Genomic DNA, 23714 nt, shown 5'->3' with positions numbered 1-23714 from the left:
CGGCAGGTGGAATTGGAGGTGAGAAGCCTCGGCAGGTGGAATTGGAGGTGAGAAGCCTCGGCAGGTGGAATTGGAGGTGAGAAGCCTCGGCAGATACGATTGGAGGTGAGAAGCCTCGGCAGATGCGATTGGAAGTGAGAAGCCTCTGTGGGTGGCATTGCAGGTAGGAAGTCTCAGCAGATGGAATTGGAGGTGAGAAGTCTTGGCAGGTGGAATTGGAGGCAGCTCCTGAGGATGCCCTGTGTTTGGGCAGCTGCACAGCCAGGGTGTGAACTGTGTGTGCTCCCACGGCTCTGTGCCTAATCAGTGATCTGCTTACCAAAGTGGGCAAGGGGCCCTGGGAGTGAGGCCAGGCAGGAAGCCAGAATGAAATGAGGGGCCTGGACCACCTGCTACCTCTCCCCAGGGAGTTGGAGGAAAGAACTGGCTCCAGGAACAGGCTCAGAGAGGGAAGCCAGACAGAGACCTCCAGGGTAGGTGGACGAGGTGCTTTAAAAATGCATTTCAGCTAAAAGAACAGGTAATCCCATAGCATCATTCCCCCTTGACCTTTCAAGGCCCCTAACCTGATGGCATACCTGTATGTGGATCACTGACAATGCATTTCAGGGTTGAGCAATTCGTTCATATTTACTCTGTGGTTGGGTGTGAAAACACCAAGTCAAGGGTAATATGGAGGCTGATTGTTCACCTTATGGGAGAAGGAGCTGTGGGCCTTTCTGCTAGCGCAGGATTGAGGGTGATCCCTGAGTCATGAGCAGGCGAATGGGAGAGGCTTTTGAATTGAGGCGTTGGGGAGAAGCCTGAGTTATGTAATAGAAGCATGGTGAGCTGTCCTTGGTATGATTACCACTCTCAGTAATTATTATTATTTGACCTATGCAGACTAATCCAATTAAATAAGAATTGTTTTGCAATCAAGTTGTTCGGAGGATGGCAGAGTTCTGTCTCTGGGTGGTGAAAAAATTCCCCCAGGTTTGCACTATATCCGGTGGTTTCTCAAACAGCCCCACCTATGCGGCTTCTTTTAGATTTTGATCCACGTAACCAAGTGTGTGAAGAAGGCCAGGCATGATTCCCCCCATTTTATGACCAAGGGGTTTGAGGTTCAGAGAGGCCAAGTGACTTGCCCAGGATCACACAGCAGGAAAAGAACATAGGCAGGGCTGGGTTGGTTTCCTAGCCTCCATTTCAGACTTTGCTCTGCCAGTGCTGGCTTGTTCCAGCAGCACTGTTAGGCAGCACTGTCCTGGGTGGGAAAAGCAGCAGGTGCTGGAAAGCCCAGGAACTTCAGATTAAATAAAAACTGTAATGCTGGTCCCCATAACAAGCCCCATGGGATGGTGGTGGGGCCCAGGTCCTGCTCTCAAGCTGTGCAAAGCCTGTGAGGCTGAACTCTCCACAGAACGCCAACCAGGCTGTGTTGGGAGAAGCCTGGGCACCTTTTGCATCTGGAAGGAGACTCAAGGGTCGTTACTGGCGTTCCAACATGTAAATGTGCTTTTCCTCCTGATTATAACAGCATGACACGTTTATCAGAAAAAATTTTAAAATATAGAAAACTATGGGTGATGATATAAAAATAGCCCAAATCTCTACTAATACTGTGAACAGAATTTCCTGTCAGTGGGTTTTCATGGATAGATGAGGATTTCTTATTTAAAAGACTAGGTTCATGCTACACATGGTTTTGCATACTGAGGGTTTTTTTTTTTTCACTTTAACTTACTTAATGATTCTCTTACCATGATGCTAGTCTTTGAAAATATAATATTTTCAGTTATACAGTATTCCATCATATGCAAAAAGCCATCATATGTGGTTTTTCAAAGATGAAAAACCACAGACATGAATAAAAATCAGAAAGGATGGGTGACAGACTGTATGCATGTACATTTCCAAGCATAAAAGTCTCTTCTTGAAAAACAAAGGGAAAACAATTTTTGAAAAATCACACACCTGCGTGCAGACACACACACACACACACCCCCACACACACACACACGCTCCAATTGAGCCCAAAAGACATTTGACAAAATGTAGCATCTTTTCCTTAAAAAAAACCTCTAAACAATTGATTATGGAAACCATTCGGAAATACAAAACATTCACCAAGAACCAACAGAGGATATTTTTCTAAAAAGTGAATCTCTAGAACCAAGTTCATTTAAATCAGGAAATGAACAAGGATATGACATCACCATTATTATTATTGAACATTGTGGTGGTTTCAGCAAATGCAGTCACATCAAAAGCCTATAAAACTATTTTGGCCAAAACCTAAAATGCAATAAAATAAATGGGGAAAAAAATAAATAAAAAATAAAAAATACTTAAAAGCAATAAATAAATAAATAAATAAAACCATTTTGGGACCTTGGAAAACAAGAAATAAATCTGTCTTTTTTTGATGATATGTTTATGCACTTAAAAAACTCAAGAGATTAGTAAAAGTAACTAGAAATTATCAGCGAGTATTGGTGACATTGCTAGACAGCAAATAATTACACAAATATCGACAGCTTCTCTCTATTCTAGCCATAAGTAACTAAAATGAAGAAGAATGTATTACAATAGCCACCAAAACCATGAAATGTTTCGAAATAAAATGTAACAAGAAAGAAAAATGTCCTGTGTGAAAAAACAAACTCTAATTGGATAGGGTACAGCAGATGGAATGAAGAGAAAGCCATATCCTACTCTTGAATGGGAATGTATGTGTTTAACTTAAAGTACCCCTTCTAGAATTAATGTATAAAGTTAGTGAACTTTACATAGAATTCTGATGGAGTACTTTTTTCTTTTATTTATATATTATATACTTAATATATATATTATATATTTAAATATATATATATATGTTTCATAGAGATGGGGTTCTCACTCTGTTGCTCAGGTTGGCCTCAAACTCCTGGCCTCAAGCAATCCTCCCACCTTAGCCTCCCAAAGTGCTGGAACCAACTCAAGTGTGAACCACCATACCTGGCCGAGACTAGTTATAATCATTTTTAATATGTGCATAATATCTCACTGAATGACAATCCAGTAATTTAACCATTCCTCAATTAGATATTTTGGTAGAATTGAATAAATTATCATAGTTTATTTGGGAAAATTAATTCCTAAAAAACAAAAACAAAAAAAACCTTTTGAAATAGAATCATTGGGGGAATTTGCATCTCCAGGTCAGGACATGCCTGAAAGCCACTCTATTCAAAGAAACAGGCTATTGGCATAGGAATAGAAACCTAGACCTAGAACCAGGGAAAGCAGAAATAGATCCCAATATGTTTAGGATTCTGGCCTTCAATCTTACAGTTTATAAAATAATCAGTTTTGGCTGGGTGCAGTAGCTAATGCCTGTAATCCCAGCACTTTGGGAGGCGAAGCAGGTGGATCGCCTTGAAGTCAGGAGTTTGAGACCAGCCTGACCAACATGGAGGAACCTCATCTCTACTAAAAAAAAAAAAAAAAAAAATTAGCCGGGTGTGGTGGCGCATGCCTGTAATCCCAGCCACTCTGGAGGCTGAGGCAGGAGACTCCTCTGAACCTGGAAATCGGAGGTTGTGGTGAGCTGAGATCACGCCACTGCACTCCAGCCTGGGCAACAGGAGGGAAACTCTGTCCGAAAAAAAAAAATCTATTTTGACAAAGACAAACATCAACAGCAAGACAGTAAAGGTTTCTTGCTTTTTTCTGTTTTTAAAGGAGATTACTTATCAATTTTACAGTAGGGAAAACTCTTTTAACTCTGAAGTGATTTTTTTAAAGACGGACATATTTGTTGATATTAAGGCATTTACAATTGTTTATAGCCAAAGATACCATAAATGAGGTACCAGTTACATACACTTGCCACTCAGAGGACAGATAGTGGCTTCACATCTTACATGAAAAGAGTTCTTACAAATTAATAAGAGACAATCACCCAATTAAAAAACGAACCAAGGATCTAGAGGAGCAATTCACCAAAGGGCAAACCCAAATGGCTAACAAAAAATTGTAAAGATTCTCTGCGATTTAAAATAGTAGTCAGATGATTCTTTTTTTTTTTTTTTTTTGAGACCAAATCTCGCTCTGTTGCCCAGGCTGGAGTGCAATGACCCGATCTTGGCTCACTGCGACCTCTGCCATCTGGGTTCAAGCGATTCTTGTGTCTCAGCCTCTGCAGTAGCTGGGACTGCAGGTGCATGCCGACACACTTGGCTTATTTTTGTATTTTTAGTAGAGACAGGATTTCACCATGTTGGCCAGGGTAGTCTCAAACTCCTGACCTCAAATGATCCACCCACCACGGCCTCCCAAAGTGCTGGGATTACAGGCGTGAGCCACTGTACCTGGCTCAGTTGATTCTTTATAACTGTGAAAGTACCAAAATTTAAAAAGAGTAATAACATCTTTTGCTCCTGGGGAATGAGGAAATGAGGACCTGTTTACTGATTACAGCTTACTTGAGAGTGTTGCGAGTCAATCTGGCAATATCTGTTAGAACAATACATATATGCCCTTCAGAGCCGAAATCATCCCTTTCCTGGGAATCTAACACATAGACACAGCAGCCGTACATAAGGCTTGATATTCAATAATCGAAGCCCTGGAAAGCTGTGGGAACAAAATGAATATCTATCAACAGGACAGCGTTCAATAAAGTACAGCAATTCTCACCTTTCACTTAATGATGTAGCCGTTTAAAAGGATGAATTTGAGCTACGATTGTCGACTTCTTTGAGAAAACTAAGATGCAAAAAAAAACTGTATAAGGTATGGTCTGACTTTTGTAAACGATGTGATGAAAACCATATACATTCTTGTGAATTAGCATATGAGCAAAGAGACATATATGTGGGGTTCTCAGTGTGGATGTTCTAGGAAGCTGCTGTACGTGGAGGTGGGAAGGTGTGGGCGGAAAAGAAAACAATTCCACCCCCAAAAGGAAAATGAACCAAAGAGGGAAGAGTGGGTGTGTGCGTGTTTGGCCCAGACCCGGGGGAATCCTGTGAGATCTGCCGTTTGTCAATAAAGACACAGCACGGCCAGGCGCGGTGGCTCACGCCTGTAATCCCAGCACTTTGGGAGGCTGAGGCAGGCAGATCACCTGTGGTCAGGGGTTTGGGACCAGCCTGACCAACATGGAGAAACCCCATCTCTACTAAAAATACAAAAATTAGCTGGGCATGGTGGTGCATGCCTGTAATCTCAGCTACTCAGGAGGCTGAGGCAGGAGAATCACTTGAACCAGGGAGGCGGAGGTTGCCGTGAGCCGAGATTGTGCCACTGCACTCCAGCCTGGGAAACAAGAGTGAAACTCCGTCTCAAAAAAAATAAAATAAAATAAAAAAATAAAAGACACAGCACGGAGCCTCTCCTCTCATACCTAGCAAGTGGGAACGGGGAGACATACGCTTATCACCTTGTGCCTAATACAACTCAGAGCTGGTAAGCAAAATTATTCCTGTTTTTACGTCTTCAGAGACAAGACGATAGTGAAAATCTCACCATGTCCTCTGTGAGATAATAATAAATACATATGTTGATCTCTGCCCTGAGTCCCCGGCACAGTCCTAAAACCTCGTAATTTCTTGAGCAAGAGGTGTGCTAGGAGAAACTTTTGTTCTAAAGCTTGGTCTCTGCCCTGGTTTTTGAGACAGAGCTCCTGAAACCTTTGTAGATAGGGATGCTAGGTATAGAATATTTGGTTCTAATATTAGGTCTTTGATCCTGGTGCCTGACACAGAGCTCCTAAATCCTTGGAATTTCCTGGGTGATAGGAACATTTTTTTTTCTAATAAAGTCATTCTTGGTGGACTCCTGGCCTGGGGAATGGTCGCCAGAAATCCCAAGCCATGATTAGTGGTTTGGAGCTTTCAGCTTCACCCCCCATTCTCCAGAGGAGAGGAGCTAGAAATTGGGTTAATAATCAATCATGCCTGTGTTGAAACCTCTATCAAAATCTCAGAGCTCTGGGGCTTGGACAGCTTCTGAATTGCTGAACATATGGGAGGCATTGGAGGGTGGGGGGCATGCCTGCAGAGGGCATGGAAGCTCCACACCTCTTCCCACCGGTCTGCCCCATGCATCCCTTCCCTCTGGCTGCTCACCTGTATCACCTGTGATATACTTTATAGTAAACCGGTGACTGTAAGGGTTTCCCTGAGATCTGTGAGCCATCCTAGCAAATGAATCAAACCTGAGGAGGGGGACTGTGGAACCCCCAGTGTACAGCCAGTCAGCTCTTATATCCCTTGGAATTTCCTGGGGGATAGGAACTTTTTTTTTCCTAATGAAGTGACTCTTGGTGGACTCCTGGCTTGTGGGGTGGTGGGTGGTTGCCAGAAATCCCAAGCCATGACTAGAGGCTCCTCTCATACCTAGTATGTACAGCCAGTCAGTCAGGAACACAAGTCATAAACCAGCTTGTGACTGTCATCTGAAGGGGTGACAGCCTTGTGGGACTGAGCCCTTAACCTGTGGGATCTGATGCTGCCTCCAGGCCACAGTGTCAGAACTGAGTGGAACTATGGAACACCCGGTTGGGTCTGCTGAAAGATTTCTTGGTGTGTGGGGACAAAACACTCACACATCTGGTGTCAGAAGTGTGGTGTTGAGTGTGTGAGTAAGAAAGGCACTTTGGGTTTTCCTATCCCTACGTCCTGCATCATATGAGTGATGAGGTGGGCTGTTCCACCGCCTGCCTTGGCACCAGCGCTTTCCTGGAGAGCCTCCCTCCCCACAATGCCTCCTGCCCAAAGTGCCTACTGGCATCAGGTAGCTGAGCTGGGCCAGCTGGGTTCAGGTTGCATGTGAGTCAAGGAGACCCAAGGGCCAGCCATTTGGTCATGGTGAGCTCTTGTCCTGAACGGCCATGCTGAGTTAGGGCCGAGGCAGCAACACTGCTGAGAGAGGTGTCGCTGTGACAGCCACCATGCATGCCCTACCCCCACCAGCTCCCCAGCCCCCAACTTCAGTTCCACCAACTGCTCTGTTCCTATGAGCTTGCCCTAAGCTCTAGTTATCTATTGGTAGGTTACAAATACCCCCAAAACTTAGCAGCTTCCGACAGCTGTGGTGTTCACTCATGATTCTGCGTATTAGTGACATGAGCTGGGCTCAGTGCCATCATCCTTCTGGGCTGAGCTGAACTCGGCTGCCCTAGGTTTGGCATCACTTACCTGTCTGGGGCCTGCGCCCATGGGATCTCTCATCCTCCAACAGGCTAGCTCGGACTCATGTTCACAGTGGCAGAAGAGTTCTCAGCCTAATGGCAGAAGCTGCAAAGCCTCTTACGGTCTAAGCATAGAACTCAGTGTCACCTCTGCCACATTTAATGGTCAAAGCAAGTGTAGTGGCCACTCCAGATGGAAGGGGTAGGAGAAGAAACTCCACCTCTTCCTGGTGGGACCTTGAAAGAATCGTGGCCACTTTTTCACAGCTGCATCTTATAAGTAATGACTTTCATTTGGTTATTTGAATACATTTCTATCCTATGAAGCCAGAGAGGTTTAGCTAAAATGTGGGTGCTGACACAGAGCCTTAGCCACAGAGACATCAAATCCTTCCTTCCTTTCTCCATTCCATGAACACTAAATCAAAACACCAGCTCCCATTTATGGATCACCTGCTGTGTGCCAGAGCCTCGTTCATTTAGAACACACAGCTCAATGAGGGAGGGGCTTTTCTGGATCCCTTTCTGCAGATGGGGAGGTAGAGAACTTTTTATTTTTGGAGACAGGGTCGTGCTCTGTCACCCAGGCTGGAGTGCCGTGGCACGGTCACAGCTTACTGCAGCCTCAATCTCCTGGGCTCAGGAGAGCCTCCCACTTCAGCCTGCTGGGTAGCTCAGACCACAGGTGTGCGCCACTGTGCCCAGCTAATTTTCATTTAATTTTTTGTGAAGACAGGGTCTCCCTATGTTGCCTAGGCTGGTCTCAAACTCCTGGGCTTAAGCGATTCTTCCACCTCTGCCACTGTAATTTCCGGGATTATAGGGATGAGCCATCACACCGACCAGGTAGAGATCCTAAAAGGCTCAGCCACTCTCCAAAGTCAAGAAGTGGGGAAGGGGCAGGTGAGGGTAGGGAGCTGGGATCCAAGCCCAGGGTTTCAGGAAGCCAGCCCCAGCACTCAGCCCCACTCTGGGACTGGACAAGGAGGTGGAGCCTTCGAGAGGAGGAAGACAAAGGTCCTGCCGCAAGCCTACCAGGTTAGCAGGTACACCACCAATGGCCAGAGTCGGCAGTGGGGAAGGGGAAGCAGACTGGAGCAAGCATTTTATTGTGAGAGCCCGGAAGAGCTTTGTGGGGACCAGGCAGGGGCTGGAAGGAAAGGGAGGAGCTCACCTGTGCACAAAAGCATTGGGTCAGTAAGGGCCAGGAAGCCAACAGCTCAGGCCGCAGCTCTTCGGCGAGCTGGGGAGGCCTGCGTGTGATGAGGCCTGCGTGTGATGAGGCTGTTGTGCTCAGGAGCTCTTGGCCCTCTCCCTGGCTGGGCTACTGACTCACAACCTGACTCTCGTGCCCCAGGTGGTCAACATTCCCCTGTGCCTCCTGGTGCCTCCTGGAGAGTGAAGGGCCCTGTGCCTCTGATGTGTCCCTCCTCAAAGAGACAGATCTTTTCTGGTGCTGAATAACAGCAGTACCGATGCAGATGAAGGCCTGGTGCGGGGTTCCCACTGAAAATCCCAGCGCTTCGGGAGGCCAAGGTAGGCAGATCACTAGAGGCCAGGAGACCAGGAGCCTGGGCAACACAGTGAGACCCTGTCTGGGCAACACAGTGAGACCCTGTCTCAAGAAAGAACAAACAAAAAAAAAAAAAAGAAGGAAAGAGCTGGGTGTGGTGGCTCACACCTGTAATCCAAGCACTTTGGAGGCCAAGGTGGGTGGATCACCTGAGGTTGGGAGTTCAAGACCAGCCTGATCAATGTGGTGAAACCTGGTCTTTTAAAAAAAAAAAAGAAAAGAAAAAGAAGGAAAGGAAGGAAAGAAGGGAACGAAAATAAATTAGCCAGGCATAGAGAATTACTAGAGGCCAGAAGACCAGCCTGGGCAACACAGTGAGACCGTCTCTACGGGAGAAATGAAGAAAAAAAGGAAAAGAAAGAGAGAAAGAGGGAGAGAGGGAGGGAGGAAGGAGAGAGAGGGAAGGAAGGAAGGAAGGAGAGAGAGGGAAGGAAGGAAGGAGAGGGAAGGAAGGAAGGAAGGAGAGAGAGGGAAGGAAGGAAGGAAGGAGAGAGAGGGAAGGAAGGAAGGAAGGAAGGAAGGAAGGAAGGAAGGAAGGAAGGAAGGAGGGAAGGAAGGAAGGAAAGAAGGAGAAAGAAAGAAGAAAAGAAATTAGCCAGGCAGGTTAGCATGCACCTCTATTCTCAGTTATTCAGGAGGCTGAGGCGGGAGTACTGTTTGAGCCCAGGAGTTCAAGGTTTCAGTGAGCTATGATCACACCAGTGCACTTCAGCCTGGGCGACAGGGTGAGACCCTGTCTCAAAATTATAATAATAATAGAATAATGGTAACGCAGCTGCCTCTGTGCTCTGCTCTGTGCTACGCATTGCACCACCTGGCTGTGTGGGCTACCGGGGCCCATCTCGGCTCTGGACTTACAGCTCTGTCATGGGCCCTGGCAATGAACGCTTCATTTTCTCATTTGTTAGCTGGTGACCGTAACACACACCTCCTAAGTCTATGCTGAGTGAGGATCTCAGGTACTTAGCACAGTGTCTGGTACCTAGCAAGTACTTGTAAACAATGTGGTTATTGAAAGGGAGTCAATGCTCATTCACTGACCGTGCGAGGTGATGGGTGGGTTTCAACATCACAGCTCCCCGTTGGCGTTTTTCTCTTTCTCTCTGTTCTCCGATAACCTGCACAGCCACTGATGGATGTGGGGTCCCTTTATGCTACGAAAGGGGGTCATGAGACGTGACAGGGCTAATTTGTGGGCATTTGGCCATCTTGGCCAAAATGGCAGCTGATGAGTGTTTTCAAATGATCATATCTATTGAGGCTGAACTGAGTGGGGTCGGGACTCTGGAACTACTAAATCATGTTTTTTCTTACACAAAACTTCAAATAGCAACTTTAACCAAGACCCTGCCTGGAGGCATCTGTGCGACTTGCTACTGGCTCTAAATTCATCTGTCCCTAACCAGAGAAATGCATTTCTGCTACCTCAAGAAGAAGGCAACCTCCATTTTTCTGTTCACAAAAAAATATTAGTTATTTTCTTAACTGAAACTTCCAGGAGAATATTCCACAGGCACAGAGTTCATGACCTTTAAATAGTAGCAGCTAGCGTTTTCTGTCTGCGGCAGGAGTGCTGTGCTCGCAGCGATAAGCATCTGCCTTCTCTCTCTGCATTCCCATTTGACCTTTGTGTTTCTGTCATGACAAGCCGGAAGGGTGGTGCGGTCGCCAGCTGTCATCAGGAAGGGAGGCCGAGCACGCCCCTTCGCTAGTGGCGGGGGACGCAGCATGCACACTGTGGGTTTCGGTGGGGTGGGGGGGTGGGGCATGCCCACGCGCTGCTGCTCCGACTTGTTCCCATGAAATGAGTCTTTCATGGTGGGAAGGGAATATCCATTGATTTGACTGGATGCCTGTCAGCATTTTTCTAGGGGGAGAATATTCTAGAACAGTGCCAGCAGACATAGTAACCACAAAGCGTCAGCTGAGGGGCGCGCCTTCATCTCCCTCAGGCATCTCAGCCATGACTTCCTGTTCCCCCGAAGCTGCCTGCACAGTTCCACTCCTTCATTCCTCCATGTATTCAATGCCCATCGGACCTCTTCTGTGGGGGATACACAGACAACAGGCCCAGGACCCACCTTAAGAAGCCCATGGGAGGGGACAGGGGAGAAAGCCAGCAAAGGATGGGTGTCCCGGCCTCCGGCAGACAGGACACGGCTCAACCCGGAGACAGGGAAGGCTTCCTGGGTAGGTTGACACTGCCACCAGGACTAGAAGGACGAATAGATCCCATAAAGGGAGGGGCAGGCTCAGGGCCCCGTGGCAGCACACAGGGCTGCGGCCACTCTGCACCATGACTGGGTGTCCCGCTGTTCCTCCCACCCACTGGACACTGGCTCCTGGAGGACCCAGATGGCCTCTCCCTCACCTGCGGCATCCCTAGCCCCTGGCACTGGTGAGGCCACTCGGCGAATGATGAGTGACTCAGACGATGACCCGGCCATGCAGCTGACCCGGCCGCCAAGGGCCTTACCATCCTTCCTTCAGCAGAAGCCGGGCCTTGGGATTATGTGTCTGAGTGCCTGGGGGGTCAGGCACCACCACCCTCAAAACCTTTCTTATCTCTGCACCAAGTCATAGAAACAACCCGGGGTCCTGCACAGCCATTGTGAAAAAGTTGAAAATGCAATCTCAACCCCCTGGACCCCAGGGCCACCTGCAGAGCCGGGATAAGCTTCTCCTTTGCAGCCAGTGCATGTGTACCCATGGCAAAGAAAGACAGGGTGAAACATCACACCCTCTGCAAAAACAGGAGTCTTTGATCGCAGGAGAATGTCTGGTAAACTTCTCCAGAGTTCACGTAATTGGTTTGGGGCAGATCTAATCTCCCCGATGCTCTGCTGCTCAATTAGTACTGGTCAAGATGTTTGAAGTTCACAGGAGAAGCTTGAATAATTAGCATCACGTGGTGTTCCCAATGCAGCCAACCCTCCTGGAGAGATGAAAGAGACACCTCCCCACTAACTGCTCTGGCTCCACTGCCAATGTAGACCTCTGGAAAGCTTTAAGAACAGGTGGCCTCTGCCCTTCCCTTGAAAACTGAGTGTGTAAGGGAGCCTGCTCCAGGCCACAACCTGGCAGGAAGAGAGCAGGCTCGGAGGGGAGGCCCTGTCCCTGTCCCTCTCCCGAACGTTGGCACATCACACGACTTCTTTTCTGTGGGATCTACTTGTCCTTCTAGTCCCCAGGGCAGTGTCAACTCACCCGGAAGCCTTCCCTGTCCCCAGGCCAGAGCGCCGTCCTGTCCATCCTGTCCGCCCTGTCTGCCTGCCGGGCTCCGGCGCCAGCCTTCACTTGCTTTCTCTCCTCCCACCCCCCAAACGTGAGCTCCTTAATGGGCAACCTGGGCCCTTTGTGTACCACACAGAAGTTACTGATGAGTATCGAAGAGATGAATGAAGGAATGAATGAGTGAATGAATGAATGAAATGTGTGTAGGCGGCAACAGGGGAACGGGAAGTGACAGCAAAGGCATCTGAGGGAGATGGCGGGGCACCATCCAGCAGCTGACCCGGTGAGCTGGCTCGTTCCTTGCTGTGAGGCCTGACCCCACCTTATGAGATGTGTGGCGCAGCCCCGGCCTCTACCCAGCAGAGGCAGGAGCTCCAACCTTCTCCCCACCACGTGACAGCCAAAGCGATCCTCAGACGTTGCCGAAGCACCCCCAGCTGACAACTACAAGGCTAAACCAACAGCTTCTCTTTTTTAACTCCAAACAAAACATGGTACCAAGAGCTTCAATTCAGAAATGCCCTTTGTCAAAGGTTTCCCTCCTCTGGCCAGTACCTGTCTCTTTCCCACCCTGTAGTGAGAAGAGGAAGATTTATATTAGAATTCTCTTTTTTTTTTTTTTTTTTTGAGTGGGACTTTCACACTGCCACCCAGGCTGGAGTGCAGTGGCATGATATTGGCTCACTGCAGCCTCCGCCTCCTGGGTCCCAGAGATTCTCCTGCCCCAACCTCCCAGATAGCTGGGATTACAGGCACACGCCACCACACCGAGCGAATTTTTGTATTTTTAGTAGAGACGGGGTTGCCGGGCTGGTCTCGAACGCCTGACCTCAGGTGATCTGCCCATCTCGATCTCCCAAAGTGCTGGGATTACAGGTGTGAACCACTGCACCGGGCCTTAAATTACAACTCTTAGTGATTGATTTACAGCATCGCAGCCTATTTTGAGGTCGTGTCTCCCGGGATTTGAATCCAGGCTGTGTCACTCACGAAGGCCATTTCATCTCTCAGAGCCTCGGCGTCCCCACACGAAGTATGCAGAGTGCCGAACCCATTTGTATGGTGAGTAGTCCGTGAGATCAGTGGGTGGTGCCCCCACACAGCAGGACTGCAAATGCCAGCTAATAGTGCTGTGTCTGCGCCTCTCCCTTCAGGAGGAGGGGCTTCCCAGGGTATCAGAATCTAACCCCCCAGCAAGTCCTTCAACGGTTGGCCTAATTCAGTTCATTCAAAGCCTGTCTCATCCACTTAGAAAGGCCCAGAGGCCATCACGCTCTCTGACAGGTGCCCGGGCACAGGGAAGAGCATGGGCCTCGGAGCCAGTCAGGCCAGACCCCGCCTCCAGCCCTACCAACGCCCAGCATGTCCAGGGCTGGTCACCCAGCGTACCCCTCACCTGAGGAAACAGGGTTAACAACCCTCACTTCACAAGTTCTCGGAGGATTCCTTAGGTTCACGGATGCTGTGGAATGATTAACTGTGGCTCCATCAAGTGACGAGGTCAAGGCCTGGAAGGCTGGGATGGGACCGTGAGTACATTTCCTTCAGGGACAGGCCCTGGGGGCCCCGGGCAGCTGCCCCTCCGGTGCGGCTTATCAGGCTGGCACAAGCTGGGTGTGAGTGTGTTAACTGAGCACGAGATCTGCCGTCCTCAGCTTCCAGAACCATGAATGTCAGAGCTGAAGGGACAGCCATGTTCCGACGTGAGGTTGCTTTTTAAAGCAAGAAAATGTTCTTCCAAACCAAACCAGCAGCGGCATCGGAGATCCCGGCGGTCTCTTTCATGCCCAGATGTGGAGATTTTTGTCATTTCTGAAAGCAAGCCCCCACAGCCCTCTCTTTTCAACAGTGAGAACCCCGAGGCCCACTGAGGCTCACCCTGTCCACCCTGCACAGCACGTGTGGGGTCTGAGAGGCCTCAGGTCTGGCCTAGGCCTCCTGCCACTGTGCTCGGATAGACCCCGGTCTCCAGGTCCATGGGGAGGACAGTCTTTCCAAGGCTGCTGGCTGGGTCACATCTGTGCAGCCCTACCCTCCTTGGGCAGGAGGGCAGGGTTCCCCAGGGACCTCATGCAGACCCATGGCCAGCCCTGAGAACGAGCGCTAGAAACGCCCTGGGCAGGCCAGGCGAGGTGGCTCACACCTGTAATCCCAGCACTTTGGGAGGCCGAGGCAGGCGGATTATCTGAGGTCAGGAGTTCAAGACGAGCCTGAACAACGTGGAGACACCTCATCTCTACTAAAATACAAAATTAGTTGGGCATGGCAGCAGGCACCTGTAATCCCAGGTACTTGGGAGGCTGAAGCAGGAGAATCGCTGGAACCCAAGGAGGCGGAGGTTGCAGTCAGCAAAGATGGAGCCATTGCGCTCCAGCCTGGGTGGCAAGAGTGAAACTCCTTTCCAAAAAAAAAAAGAAAAAAACACCCTGAGCAGCGCTTAGGTCCATTAGCCCCTTCACAGACAAGTGGCCAGTGGCCAGTGCCCAGTTCCAGCTGGACCCTCAGCCCCCACGCAGAGGGGACAGAACCTCCAGTCCTCCCCAGAGGAGCTGCCAAAAGTGGGCGTGAGGAGACCGTGAGCGTGGAGCCACGAGACCGCCGAGGCCCTGCTGTGTGGCCTTGGGTGAGCCACCCAACCCCCATGCACCTGTGGGTCCCTCTCTGTGGAACAGAGGCCCCATTCTACAGATGTCATTGCAGGACAGGGAGAGGCCGTGTGACGTGTGACCGTGGGACAGGCGCGCTTCCTGCACACAGCAGAGCTCCAAACAGCAGCCTCTGTTCCTTCTGATGTGGCATATTTAGGACACAGCTACATAAAGGTCAAAGACCAGTCAGCCGAAGGCCAGCGATTGGGAAGCAGGTGGCGGTGGCCTCCCCGACGGGCTTCCTTGTCCCGAATAGGGCCCCCCTCAGCTCAGAGCTGGGCCCCAGCTGATTCAGCCCAGGGAAGAGACTGAGAACTTCCAGCAAGGGAGGTGGAAGAAAGGTCACAGACTCTCCTGGGGAGCCCCTTCCTCCCAACACAGAGCCCAAAGAGGGGAGACCCTGCCCTCCGGCCCCACTAGGGGCTGCCTGTCCCTCCTCCCTCAGTTGAGGGATCCTCCTCTGTGGCCTCCTGAGAGGTTCCTCAGCCAGAGTTTCTATGCTTATGATCACTCTGGCTTCTGGACAACTCTGGTTTTGCAGACAAAGAAACCGAGGGTCAGGGAGGCGATTAAAGGCAGAGCCAGTGCCAGTGAGAAGTACAGGAAAGGAGCTTGAACAGCCAGACCCAGGCCTCAGACCAGTTCTTTGCTTTGGTACCCTCTTAAGAAAGCACTTGGCCTGCGCAATGGCTCACGCCTGTAATCCCAGCACTTTGGGAGGCCAAGGTGGGTGGATCACGAGGTCAGGAATTTGAGATCAGCCTGATCAACATGGTGAAACCCCGTCTCTATTAAAAATAGAAAAATTAGCTGGGCGTGGTGGCACACAGCTGTAGTCCCAGCTACAAAGGAGGCTGAGGCAAGAGAATCGCTTGAACCCGGGGGGTCAGAGGTTGCAGTGAGCTGAGATTGCGCACTGTGCCACCGCACTCCAGCCTGGGTGACAGAGCAAGAATCTGTCAAAAAAAAAAAAAGAAAAGAAGGAAGGAAGGAGGAAGGAAGGAAGAAGGAAGGAAGGAGGAAGGGAGGAAGGAAGGAAGGAAGGAAGGAAGGAAGGAAGGAAGGAAGGAAGGAAGGAAGGAAGGGAGGGAGGAAAAAAGAAAGAAAGATGAAAGCACTTAGGCCTCTCCAAGTCCGTTTCTCCCTTCTGTAAACTGAGACCTTCTCAAAAGCCTTTCCGGGCCAGGCACAGTGGCTCACGCCTGTAATCTCAGCACTTCGGGTGAGACATCTAAACCATATCAGTGAGAGATGCAATTTTTTTTCAAGGGAAAGTGTTGTTATTGTAATAAGATATAATTTACATACCATGAAAGTCACCATTTAAAAATGTACAATTCTGCAGGGCGTGGTGGCTAATGCCTGTAATTCCAGGCCGAGGCGGGCAGATCATGAGGTCGGGAGTTCGAGACCAGGCTGACCAACATGGTGAAACCCCATCTCTACTAAAAACAGGAAAATTAGCTGGGCGTGGTGGCGCACACCTGTAGTCCCAGCTACAAAGGAGGCTGAAGCAGGAGAATCGCTTGAACCCAGGAGGCAGAGGTTGCAGTGAGATGAGATTGCACATTGTACCACTGCACTCCAGCCTGGGTGACAGAGCAAGACTCTGTCTCAAAAAAAAAAAAAAAAAAGAAAAAAGAAAAAGAAAAAAGAAAGCACTTAGGCCTCTCCGAGTCCGTTTCTCTCTTCTGTAAAATGAGACCATCTCAAAAGCCCTTCCAGGCCAGGCGCAGTGGCTCACGTCTGTAATCCCAGCACTTGGGGAGGCACAAGATGGAAATGAGCTCAGGAGTTCAAGACCAGCCTGAGCAACATGGTGAGATCCCATCTCTCCACAAACAAAACACGTTTAAAGCCCTTTCCAATGCTAAAATTTGGTTATTTTAGTCCTCCAATTCCTGGAGTCGAGGAACATGGATTCCCTCTCTGGCACATCTGTGTCAGCAGCTCCAGAGGTTTGTGGGTGTAGGGCACGGCACCCACTCTGGGCGCCTGTATTTTGGGGGGCCCACAACCCCGCTGGCCTAGTCTCCAGGCTGCTTGTCCTTCCCTGGCTCTTCGTCACCTGCCCAGGAATGCTGGCACTCGTGGGAGACGTCGGAGCCGCTCAGGGCTTGTCGCCAGGTGTTTCAAAGCTCGTACTTCCTGCACAGATCCCGGCAGAGACTGCTTGGAGTACCTGGAATACGGAGGGACAGATTGCATCGATGTCTTCTATCCTGCTGCAGATTTTCTCTTACCCTCTTTTTTCATGAAAAGGGAATTTAGTGGAAAATTATTTCTTCAAAGTTGAAGGTCAATTTAAGATCTTGACATTTTATCTCCTAGATCATAGTGAGGAATTCATGAAATAAGACAGAAAAAGCACACAGCAAGGTGCTGGCCCCAAGCAGGGTGAGGCAAGTCCTCCCGGGCTGGGGATTTCCACACCTGTGAGGCTGGCTAAGCACTGACCCAGGAGTCCTCAGGACACCCTGGGGGGTGGGTTCTTGTTTTCCAGATAAGAAGAGAATTTTTAAAAACCTGCAGTCACAGCGAGTGGTAAAGCTGAGATCTGAACCACGTGGAAAAAGTGACTGGGGCTGCTGGCTCTTTAGCTTCTGTAGCTCAGAGGCGGCAGCTTGAGTGGGCTGGGACCCCAACGCCTGCTTCAGGCATCTGCTCTTTGTGACCCCACTTTCAGGTTTGCCTCTGCATGTCACCAATAGAGCAGGAGCCTCTCCCCAGATACACGGATCCTGAAACAAGCCAAAGACTCCCTTTTCTTACCCATTGGTGCCCATTCATTTCATGTTATAATTTTCTAGTCTAAATGTATTGTTTTAATTTGTCAGATAAGCTGAGAAATTATAGACTATTCTGCCCACCCTGTATTCTCCCATTTCACTGTGCATCTAATATGCAAAAGAATAATAAAAATCATTTTTTGGGCCAGAAACTGTGGCTCATGCCTGTAATCCGAGCACATGGGGAGACCAACGCAGCAGGATGGCTTGAGCTCAGGAGTTCAAGATTAACCTGGCCAACGTCGGATACCCCGTCTCTACTAAAAATACAGACAAGTTGGCTGGGCATGGTGGCGTGTACCTGGGGTCCCAGCTACTCCAGAAGCTGATGTGGGAGGATGGCTTGAGCCTGAAAGGAGGAGTTTACAGTGAGCCGAGCCGGCGCTACTGCTCTCCAGCCTGGGAGAAAAGCAAGATTCGTTCTCAAAAGATACATAAAAATCAAAAGCATTTTCCCCCAGTACCAGGTGCTTTACATGCATTGCCAGGGTCTAGTGTCCACCCAAATCCCAGAGTGATCCCCAAAACCCAGGCCTTCAACTCCCAGCCCACGGTCATTCCTGCCACCTCTCTGACCCCCTCAAAACCTTCCTAAGGGCATGGGCTTGCTCTACCCACCCCCTTCCAGGGCTCCCAGCCCTGACACCTAATTAAACTATGGAAAGGCTTCCAGGGGAGATGAAAGGACCAGCCATACAAAACTTCCCATCTACAGACTTCTCATCTTTAAAGCTCTATCTATTTATCGTCTATTAATATTTTTTAAAGCAGGTAATTGAGTCTCCTGACATAGTTCACAGGCAGATGGGAGATCATCTTTCCTTTTTTCTTATGAAGAAAGAAGCCTAGAGATGGGGCGGGGGCAGTGAAGGAGGGCTTCCTTGGGGAGACAGGTGTTCGAACATGGACTAGAATGCAGATAGCAGCAGCTCGCTTTTCCCTCCAGGCGGCCTGATCCAGCCTCCCTCTAGGTTACAACCTCCCTGTGGTTACAACTCAAATCTGCTTAAAGATGCCCTGCCACGGGGAATTAGAAGGTCGCCAAGGCCTTCTTGGAGCTGGAAAGCTCTAGAGCTCCTCCAGGGTTCCAGGGCTGGCCTTCCTCTCCCCTGGTGTGATGCTGGGGTGCGTGATGCTGGGGTGCTGATACTCACCTCCCAGGGCTGCCGTAGGACCCCACGGGCTAACTCAAGTAGAGCTCCTAACCCAGCCCCGGCACAAAGAGACATGTTATGCTCCTTTGCTGGCCTACCACTGAAATCTGTAATTATTAGGCTGCATTGATTATCGGCAGGGAGAAATCATGTTATAAATTTTTTTAATTATATAAATTCTCTTCTAGACTTAAAAAAGAAAAAACTTCCTATGACCATATCTGCCTTTGTTTCTGCTTGTACAGAAATTAAAATTTTGCCTTTTCCTGCAAAATTACGTTTTATAGCCTACCGGCTTATGATAATCACCCTTTGTACTTTTGCAGGGCCTTTTATCTGGGAATCTCAAAGCATTTCATAAACTTTAATTAATTCTTGCAACAAGCCCCGTGAGGTAGGTAAATATTATTATCCCCATTTTACAGATAAGGGGAGTGAGACATTGAGAAGTTAAGTAATTTGCCGAAGGCCCCAAAGCAGTTAGTAGCTAACTCTGAACAAGGCCGCACACCGACTGTCTCAGGCCTGGCTTGGCCCGGCGGGGCTGCCCGGCTGGTTTCCCCCACCCGCCCAGGGCGTGATTGACAGGGAGGCCTCAATCGATTGCAGCGCCCATGTTAAATACATGTTGTACGGCTTGCAGGCGTTATGGGGAATTATCGGGGCTGACTCATATGTTTCAGCCTGCAACGGCCTATCTTCATATGAGCTGAGCAACGCCTGCAAACCCATTTCTCAGGTCAGAATACTTCTGCTTGGCAATCCCCTTACCTGGAAAACTCTCACTTCCCTCATACTTGGACTCGACCAAGCGTCTACTGTGTGCCGAGCCCAGGGCTCATGGCGTTTTTTGAAATACATTCTTTTTTTTTTTTTTTTTTTTGAGTCGGAGTTTCGCTCTTGTTGCCCAGGTTGCTGGAGTGCAATGGCGCAATCTCGGCTCACTGCAACCTCCACCTCTCAGGTTCAAGCGATTCTCCTGTCTCAGCTTCCTGAGTAACTGGGATTACAGGCATGTGCCACCACACCCAGCTAATTTTTTGTATTTTTAGTAGATATGGGTTTCCCCCAAACTCAGGTGATCCATCCGCCTTGGCCTCCCAAAGTGCTGGGATTACAGGCGAGAGCCACCTCGCCTGGCCCAAAATACATTCTTAAGAGAACCCTATGAGTGATTGTTGTAATCCCCATTTTACAGATGAGGAAAACAGAGGCTCTGAAAGTGAAGTGGCGCATTCGGGGTCACACAGGAGAACCGGGATTCTGGCTCAAAGTTGAATGCTCTTGTCACTCAGCCAGCTGTCACCTGGTACTCAGCTGTGTCCAGGAAGGCTTATTAATCCTACAATGGCATTTCCAGAGGACACTGGTAAGTGAGTGAAGGGCTTTCATTTTAACTGTGAGCCAGGCTGAGCTAATTGTGTTGTTGGGTGCATGGATTCATAGGCGGCTCTCCCGAGAGAGTGTGCGTGGTTCCAGAATGGGGCGCAGTTGCCCCTGAGAGACCCCTTCCCGGCGGCTCTCCTTGTCTTACTCAGTGGCCTCACCCCCAGCAGCAAAGCTCCTGCCCTTGACCTTGAGACACTGAAGCAGCTCCAAATGCTTTGCTCTTTCCTCCAACATAACTGTTGAGTCAGACAGACCTGCATTTGAATTCTGGTTCTGTACCCATTGTGATTAATCTCGGGCAAGTCCCAACCTCTCCCTGCCTCAGTTTCCCCATTGGTAAAAGGAGCTGTGACAAGGATCAAATGAGTTAACGAACACGAAAGCCCACAGCACAGAGCCTCGCACATGGCCAGGGCTCCGTCAAGGTCCACGTCTGCTCTTCCACTCCTGCCCTGACAGCTGCCCGCATTCCGTCCTAGCAGAGCTGACTGAGGTGCACAGTGCCATCCAGTTCTTTCCTCTGTTGCTTTTGCCAAAATCCTGGCTTGGACTGAGGCTTGTCTTCACCCAGGTCATTATGACACCCAAGAGCAGTTGCTACAGCTGTTCCTGCCATGCTGTGTGACAGCTCAGAGAGACAGGATTTGCTGGGGTCACCGTGCTGTGGGACGTCATGCTTGTCTCTTTCAGGTCCTGCTAAAGTGGAGTGTTGAACTTACCATGCTCCCTTCCCCGAAGCCTGCAAGCCTGGAGCTCCTAGGATTCTCTTCTGTACCTGAAAGTGTTGGAATTGCAAGCTTAGCCTTGGGGAATGAAGTGTCCCTTCCCAGTGCCATTGAGGGAGGGGCAAGAACTTGGGTGCAATCCCATGGCCTGAATGAATGGTGTTTCTCAGGTGTGGCAAATCTGAAAGAAATCAACACACTTTTCTGTTGGATTATCTCTTTAAAAATAGGAACGGCAGCACAAGCACATGTCAGTTTCAGCAAGTTCTGCAATGCCAGCTCTTCACCTGCAGGCTCCTGTGTTCCTTCATGCTCCTCCAGCCACTCCTCCTTTCAGGCCCTGTGAATGCGCCCCTAGCACCAGGGCCTGGAGCACAGACCCCCAAATACTGCCTGCAGCTCAGCCCTGAAATGACATTGGCTGGGGGTGCTGGAGCTGCGGCCAGCTGGGCCACCAGGCCTCTTAGACTGGTTGTCTGGGGCACTGCCTGCAGAACAAGCCCTCAGCCCTTTCCTTCCCCTCTCTGGACTGTGGGCACAACAGGGAGGGCATGTCCTGTGTACCCACTTTGCCTAGAGATGGCCTGTCCAGTCACCTCTCCATGTGACCTTGCCCCATAGCGGGAAAAGGCACATGCTGCTACTTCTACCGGGCAGATGACCCTGCCTCCAGGAGCCAGGGGCTGCCACCAGCCTGGCACTCCAGGGTACACAAAGCCTCCCCTGATCTTGGGCCCCCTTGCCCCATCAGTCTGCTTCCTCTCAGCCTCCTGAGCTGGGTTGGTCTGAGCCAGTTGCTAGGACCCTGACTAGCCGGAATTTCTGGGCCCGGCCTTGGCCAATCTCACTCAAGTCTGGCCCTGGGGGCCTGTCCTCCCCTTTCCCTGGGCTGTCCGCCTTCCAAGACAGGCCTTTCTTATGTAAACAGAAGCAGAATTGCATAGATATTTCCCAAGACCATGTGTCTAGCAACCTTGAGGACGCCCCACAATCGAGCATGAAATCCTTCCGTGAACAGAAATGAGACTTCTTCATGGCCATGGGTCCTCCTAGAAGTTTCAAGACCATCACAGAGGACAACTGTAAAAGAATGAGGATGCTGTGTTTGTGTGTGCGCACACACCTGTGTGTATGAGGCCCGTGGAATCCAATGTGAAGGACTGAATTCAAGCCACATTACAGAAAGGGCCCCAAATACAGCAAAGCACATCCCACAGGGCCGGGCCTCCCCTTTCCAGGGATGGGGTGAACAGAGGGGTGCGTTCATTCTTTAAGGCAAAGCTGTTTCTTCTCATTTTAGAAAATAACATTTATGACCTGACATGGTGGCTCATCCCTGAAATTCTAGCCCTTTGGAGGTTGAGGTGGGAGGACTGCTTAAGCCCAGGAGTTCCAGACCAGCCTGAGCAACATAGTGAGACCCTGTCTTTACAAAAAAGTTGGGTGTGGTGCCACACGCCTGTAGTCCCAGCCACTCCAGGAGGCTGAGATAGGAGGATTGCTTGAGTCCAGGAGTTAGAGGCTGCTGTGAGCTATGATCATACCACTGTACTCCAGCCTGGGTGACAGAGTAAGACCCTGTCTTAAACAAAAAATTAATAGTAATTTTAAGAAGTGAGTGCTTCTTATTAAAACCACCAGGTTGCTTAATGGTTATGAGATTTCCTTTCAGGGTGATGAGAACATTCTGGAAGTCAACAGTGGTGCTGGTTGCAGGATACTGTGAATGCCACTGAGCGGTACACCTCAAAATGGCAAATTCTGGCCAGGCACAGTGGCTCACAACTGTAATCCCAGCACTTTGGAGGCCAAGGTGGGCAGATCACCTGAGGTCAGGAGTTTGAGACCAGCCTGGCCAATATGGTAAAACCCCATCTCTACTAAAAATACAAAAATTAGCCAGGCATGGTGGTGTATACCTGTAATCCCAGCTACTTGGGAGGCTGAAGAAGGAGAATCACTTGAACCCAGGAGGCAGAGGCTGTAGAGAGCCAAAATTACACTTCTGCACGCCAGCCTGGGTGACAGAGCGAGACTCTGTCTCAAAAATAAAATAAGATAAAATAAGAGAGGTGGGCATATTCTAAGATGTTGCTTGAAAGTCAGTCACTTGAAAGGTGAGGTGTATTTGACCTCAGCAACACAGGGATGATGCTGTTTAATGATCATGTCAAAATAAAATAAAACGTGGGAATTCAGTGAGAGCATGGGAAAGCACCTGCCACAGTGGCTGTCCAGCACCACCGCTCAGGCAGCCTGAGCCTTCATCAGCAGCAGGGCAATAGTAAAGGCAGCTAAGGTGGGGGGATCGCTTGAGCCCAGACGTTCAAGACCAGCCTCGGCAACATGGCAAAACTCAGTCTCTACTAAAACTCAAAAATTAAATAAATTAGCTGGGCCTGGTGGTGTGAACCTGTGGTCTCAGCTACTCAAGAGGCAAAAAATGTTTGGTAGAGAGGCTGAGGTAGGAGAATCACTTGAGTCCTGGAGTCGAGGCTGCAGTGAGCTGAGATGGCAGCAATGCACTCTAGTCTGAGTAAGAGAGTAAAGCCCTGTCTCAAAAAAAAAAGGTTAAAAAAATAGTTAACAATTGTGTGACACAGAAAGTGAACTCTGATGTAAACTGTGGACTTGAGTGAATGATAATGTATTGGTATTTCAATATTGGCTCATCAGTTGTTACAAATGTACTAATCAAGATGTTAGGAGTGAGACATAGGGGTAGGATAGTATATACTCTGAATGTCTGCTCAATCTTTCTAAAGCCTAAAAATGCTTCAAAAAATAAAAAGTCTATTAAAGAAAAATTCATAACTGGCACCACACAGACACTGGCCAATGCTAAGTCCCACAGGCCCCCTGAGAAGCAGGGAGCAGGCCTTTAGTATTGAATTACAGGGAGAGAGGGGAGGAAAGAGGGTCCCAAGACATGGGATGGGCTGCAGAATTATTTTGATATTTAAACAACTGGCATGGCCCTAACACCTGGATATTAACTCTGATGAATTTTTTTTTTTTTTTTTTTTTTTTTTTTTTTTTT

This window comes from Cebus imitator, unplaced genomic scaffold (genome assembly GCF_001604975.1).
Source record: "Cebus imitator isolate Cc_AM_T3 unplaced genomic scaffold, Cebus_imitator-1.0 Scaffold1, whole genome shotgun sequence".
Taxonomy (NCBI): Eukaryota; Metazoa; Chordata; class Mammalia; order Primates; family Cebidae; genus Cebus; species Cebus imitator.
This window is presented reverse-complemented; position numbering follows the sequence as displayed.